At 36.0% G+C, this 5,956-nt stretch overlaps 1 long non-coding RNA gene across 1 annotated transcript; it reads right to left on the bottom strand.

Annotated features, from left to right (window-relative positions):
• Positions 1 to 2,564: 2,564 nt before the first annotated feature.
• LOC110891813 lies at positions 2,565 to 4,038 on the bottom strand. The gene is made up of 3 exons (XR_002565571.1): positions 3,904 to 4,038; positions 3,299 to 3,355; positions 2,565 to 2,854 (listed from the first exon to the last, which is right to left on the bottom strand). It is a non-coding gene; the product is annotated as an uncharacterized LOC110891813 (long non-coding RNA).
• Between the last annotated feature and the right edge of the window lie 1,918 nt (positions 4,039 to 5,956).

Here is a 5,956-nt window from a genome sequence, read left to right on the forward strand (position 1 = left end):
ATTTTATATAATGTTTTTTTTTATTTTAGTGTTATGTATTTGTTTAATTATTAGTAATATATTTATAAGTTTTTAATACATTTTATAAAAAATTAATTACAAATTAATACAAAAGGTGTGTGACACGTGTAAAAAAAACCATGTTTCCACACCCCGGGTCACATCATCCGTTTTAAGACCATGCCCTGTTCTGACGCGTGTTCCACATGTCGCATAATTCTCCTTCTTTAAACCCCTTTACACCATGTGTTCTTAAATAAAAAAAATATATATAGAAAGCTGGGCTACCCTTAATGGGCCTGGCCTGTTTAACGTTTTTCATAGTAAGTATAACTTAGCCCTAGTAGAATACACTCATAAGTCGCCCGCCCTATAAATAAATTACCGAAAACTCACTTCTTCAATTCATCCATCCTCTAGGGTTTGGTTCAAACCCATCTAACAACAAATGTAAGTTTTTGTTTCTTTCAGTTGTAAACACCAAACCCATCGACACAATAATAATACGAAATGGGCATGAATCTCAAAAAAATAGGGGAGAGCTTTAACATCAATGGCTCTGAAATACTTACAGGTTTTCTGTAGGGTGCCCTCTTATTCATCTGCCCTTCACATTAAATTTCATCGTTTATTTACAGATTTTCTGTACATGAGCGTAAATGATGGCATCATAGTACAGGATTTGTGCTTTTTGAATCTGGATTTGTTTTAAAATATGGGACTTTTTTTGTTCTGTTTTTTATTCCATCTTTGATTCAAATTCTTCTTCACATTCCTGCCTCCAAACGCCATTACATTAATTTTTTCTTTCACTGAATTTGATAACTGTTTATTACAGTTTTTTATTTTAATTTTCAATATTAAAATTTAATGAAAGCTAAATTTGGTTTGGGTAAAATGGGTTATTGAACCTGGTTAATGTCAAAACAGGTTGGCTCATTGCAGGATGCAATTGTTTCAAAACTTCTTGCAAAATGTTCATCATTTTTTTTAATATTTTTTATTTCTAGAAATGATGCATTAAAAATAAATAAAATATATATTAAACAAAATAAAATTACATTTAATCAAGAAAACACATTACATAAAATTAAAATATAAACCATAAACCTAAAAGTTTCGAAGGGGCATGACCAATTATAATTTTTTTGCGATCTTCTGTTTTCGGGCTAGAATAAACGGCAACATCTTAGGTAAAGCATGGGCGTGTGGCTTAGTAAACGTCTCCATATCCCTTTCATACAGAAGTTATTGCACCGCCTCGCGTTGTTCCGACATTAACGCTATGATTTCTTCCTCACGTTCTTTTTTGTATTCGACAACTTTATCGCCCGCGCTTGTTTTGCTTCTTCGATAAGGGTGTATTGTGAGAGCTTCTCGGTCAAAGGGCATGAGCTATCGAATGGTGTTGTGGCTCTCTTATCTTTCTTTCGTGGTCTTGTTGGTGAGGGGTCTATGTTTATTTCGGGTATAGAACTAGTGAACTCAGGTCCTAATGTACCCGCATTATAGTTACCCGAATTTGACGACTTTCTTTTTTACCCTAACTACCACTATCTTCACCCAACAATGATACCGGCTACGTAGTACGGGTACGGGAACGATACGGGTACGGGGAACGACAAAACTCAAAAATACAAGATACGGGTATGACAAAAAAAAATAATATTAAAAATAAAAATATATTAAACAAAGTCTCAAAAATAAAAATATATTAAACAAAGTCCAAAAATATATTAAACTCCAAAAACATTGCATCAACTATAGTTAATTAATTATCAATAATCAAAACGTTTTCAAATTCCGGTTCATCTAGCGAAAGATCGGCAACCTCCAAAAACCCAACATCTTGCATTGAATCAAAAACATCTCCACCCACATCCCACATCTTTAAATCATCATTCGGATTCCTTGACAAATGTCGTAGATTATTGTGGATGTAAACCAAGTCTTCAGCACGACTTGTAGTCCAGTTGTTCCTCCTTATTGAATGAATAAATGCAAAAGTATTCCAATTAAGCTCAGCACAGGAAGAAGAACTAGGCTGTCCATGTAATTTAAAATCCAAAGTCTAGAGAAAAGGAGTTTGAGCACCAAAGTTAACCCACCAATTCTTGGGTTCCATAGTAGCCATTTGTTCAATGCTTTTTAAATCTGCAAAAGGACCACTCTTCATTATTGAAAACATTGCATATTCATCAAGGACTCTCGTATGCTCATCACCATCAGGATACAACCTTCGAAAACATTTATGCCTTTCTTGTGAAATTTCTCCATCCCTATGTGGAGCAAGTCTTTCAGAATCATCACGTAACCATGCATCACTATAATATCTACAACATTCAAAAGTACATAATAGAAATCAATCATATAGTTTAAAAGCATATACCTTGGATTTAAAGAGTGAGCTAAACAATGTAGGGAAGTGTTATTCTTCGTCCATCGGGCATGTAAAATACCACACACAACATCATAAAAGTGAAACGCCCAAATTTTCTCATTCGACTATTAACATAAAAACTCATACAATTTTTACAAAATTTTGACATGACCTGTTTGCATTAAGAACTTTTCCACCTGCTTTTAACATTATCAATTTAATAAAGTTCTACAACATCTTTCAGAAATAGCAAAGTGGTGACCATATAAGGTTCACCATAAACATTTTGTCCAACATACTAAAAGGTTTAGAAATCCAAACTACATACTAACATACTAAACATAAGTTTGACACCATATCACAAAATGAAAACTTTGACCCATACATAATAAACCACTTGAACCGGAAGCGTGTAAAAAAGTCTACATTGTGTGTGTTCAGTCCGGGTGCGCCGCAATTAAGCAAGGGATTTACCTATCATTCATAACAACAAAACATTATTAGTTCATAACACATAACAATTTAAATCCTTTAATTATCTATCATTGTTCGACCCGTTAACATGACATGTTACCTTATTAACATCCTTACTTCCATTCGAATACATCCAACATATCCCTTTCCGACTCATTCGCAATGAATCGTTACATACAATACTTTTTAACATACTTACATCATTTGACCCGTTATAAACAAGTCAATACCACACATTCTAACGACCATTCTACTTATCATTCCGACCCCATTTAAACGGGTCCTTGCACATTCACTACAACATCATCTTTAGAACATTTCTCGATTCACTCTTTGCATCAAATAAATCATAACCCGTAATGAAAATTTACAACAAATCTATAGTATCAAATACTACCATTCATGAATCTACATTTAGAGTAAATAAAGTTCATATGAACTTACCGCGATCTTGAGATGCTTGTGCCTTCGAGTGACTTACGCCTTCTTCCTTCTTCGTGCCTATATGTCATAATCTCATACTTTAGCTTTCATAAACATTACTTTCACAATCCTTATAGTACGTATGGCGTCTACTAATCACATACATCATTATCATAAAGAAGTTGCATTAACTTAACAAGTATCCATGTAAAAATCATAACTAAACTCACTTAGGCGTTTCGTCAAACACATTGTGTGCGTATCACTAGTTTAGCACAATGTACAAGCATCCTAAGCACAATTTCCATAGTTCTCTCATTGATTAACATAAACATCCTACTATTTTGAAATCTACCATTCAAATCATGAGCACATAGTTCTAAATCAATTATTCATAACAATTTCTTCAATCAACAATCAAATTAACATACAAAACTTCACAATTGCTAAACATTACTTGACTTACAAGTGGGTTTTGCCCTAATCATGCTCCTATTCAAAATTTAGCATCTAATGATGTCTAGACCTTCATAGCAACCATTAATCATACTGAATTTAGCATTACATTCACGAATTACACTAAACCCACTAAATCAAACATCACCAAATTGCAAAATTCGACTTACTTGATGTAGGAAATACTTAGGTGATCACCATTCTTAGTTCATGCATTCAACTAGCCTTCAATTTCCCTTTTAATTTGATGGATTTGTGATGTTAGGGTTAGATGAGGGCAGAGTTCTTCCTAGTCCCTAATTCTCGATCGCACACACCCACATACAACTCACTGGGCATTTTTTGTGTTGGGTGTTTTTAATCTAACATTTTCATTTTAACCCCCTCATCTATTAAAACACAACACTTTCCCTTTTTGTTTATTTACATATTATTCTAGTAACATTCATGCATACATAAGGCTATTAGGTTTATTAATATTTATAAAACCTTAATGATGGTAAAGATTATGTTTACCATTTCTTTTCATAAAATTTTCTGCGGTTAAAATATTAGAACGTGTCATACGAAATTCGGGGTGTTACAAGTCTACCCCCCTTAAGATAGTTTCATCCCCGAAACCAGAATACATACCGAATAACTCTGGGTAGTGCTTTAGCATATCATCCTCCGCTTCCCATGTGAGATCCGATCCCTTCCGATGTTGCCATTGAACCAACACTTGTCGAATGGATTTGTTGCGGAGTTGTTTTACTTTGAAATCTTTTATTGCGACAGGCCTTTCAACATAATTCAATTTTTCATCTACTTCAATATCATCCAAAGGCACATATGCAGTCTCATCCGCGAGACACTTTCGCAACAACGACACATGAAAGGTGTTATGAATTCCATCCAGTGCGGGTGGTAATTCTAACTGGTACGCCACCTCCCCGACCCGAGCGAGTATTTTGAATGGTCCAATGTATCGAGGACCCAATTTTCCGCGTTTGCGGAAACGAATTATTCCCTTCGATGGAGAAACTTTCAATAAGACATAATCTCACACTTGAAATTCAATTGGTCGCCTTCGCCTATCCGTATACGACTTTTGTCTATCTTGCGCTGCTTTTATCCTTGATCTAACCATATCAATCTTTTCATTCGTCTTGGCTACTACTTCTCTTGACGCGAGTTCTCGTTGACCCACTTCCCCCCAACAAACCGGAGTTCTACATTTGCTTCCATAGAGCATTTCGTAGGGGGCCATTTTTATGCTGTTATGATAACTATTATTATATGAAAACTCTACCAAAGGTAGATGATCATCCCAGCTTCCTCCGAAATCCATAACACACGCCCTTAGCATATCAACAAATGTTTGAATAGTTCGTTCCGATTGACCATCAGTTTGTGGATGGTAGGCGGTGCTTATATGTAATTGGGTCCCCAATTCTTCGTGAAACTTCCTCCAGTAACGAGATGTGAACCGGGTATCTCGGTCGGACACTATAGACACCGGAACCCCATGTCGAGATATAATCTCATTCGTATAAACTTCCGCCATCTTTTCCGAATTATAGGTTTCCCGAATGGGTAAGAAATGTGCACTTTTGGTTAGTCGGTCAACGACTACCCAAATAGCATCGTGTCCCTTCCTTGTCTTAGGAAGTTTAGTCACCAAATCCATCGTTATATGCTCCCACTTCCATACTGGTATCTCCAACGGCTGCATCTTTCCATACGGTCTTTGGTGTTCGACCTTCACTTGAGAACATGTCAAACACTTAGCAACATACTTAACAATGTCTCTTTTCATTCCCGGCCACCAGTAATTCATTCTTAAGTCTCGATACATCTTTGTAGCTCCCGGATGAATGGAGTACCGAGACTTGTGAGCCTCATCTAAAAGTAATTCTTTCACGCCACATTCCCGAGGTATCCAGATTCGGTCATACCTCGTTTTCATACCATTCGCATTCTCTTTCAATTCATGAATAAATCCTTTTGTCCTTTCTTTCTTTGAGTCGCCGGCATTTAAAGATTTTGTTTGAGCTTCTCGAATTTCATCAAGGAGTTTAGGTGTGACTACCATCTTCATAGATTTTACCCGAATCGGGGGCGGGTGCTCCTTCCGACTTAGAGCGTCCGCCACTACATTAGCCTTTCCGGGATGGTAATGAATGTCACAATCATAGTCCTTAATGAGTTCTAACCATGTTCGTTGCCTCATATTAAGATCTT

This window comes from Helianthus annuus, chromosome 11 (genome assembly GCF_002127325.2).
Source record: "Helianthus annuus cultivar XRQ/B chromosome 11, HanXRQr2.0-SUNRISE, whole genome shotgun sequence".
Taxonomy (NCBI): domain Eukaryota; kingdom Viridiplantae; phylum Streptophyta; class Magnoliopsida; order Asterales; family Asteraceae; genus Helianthus; species Helianthus annuus.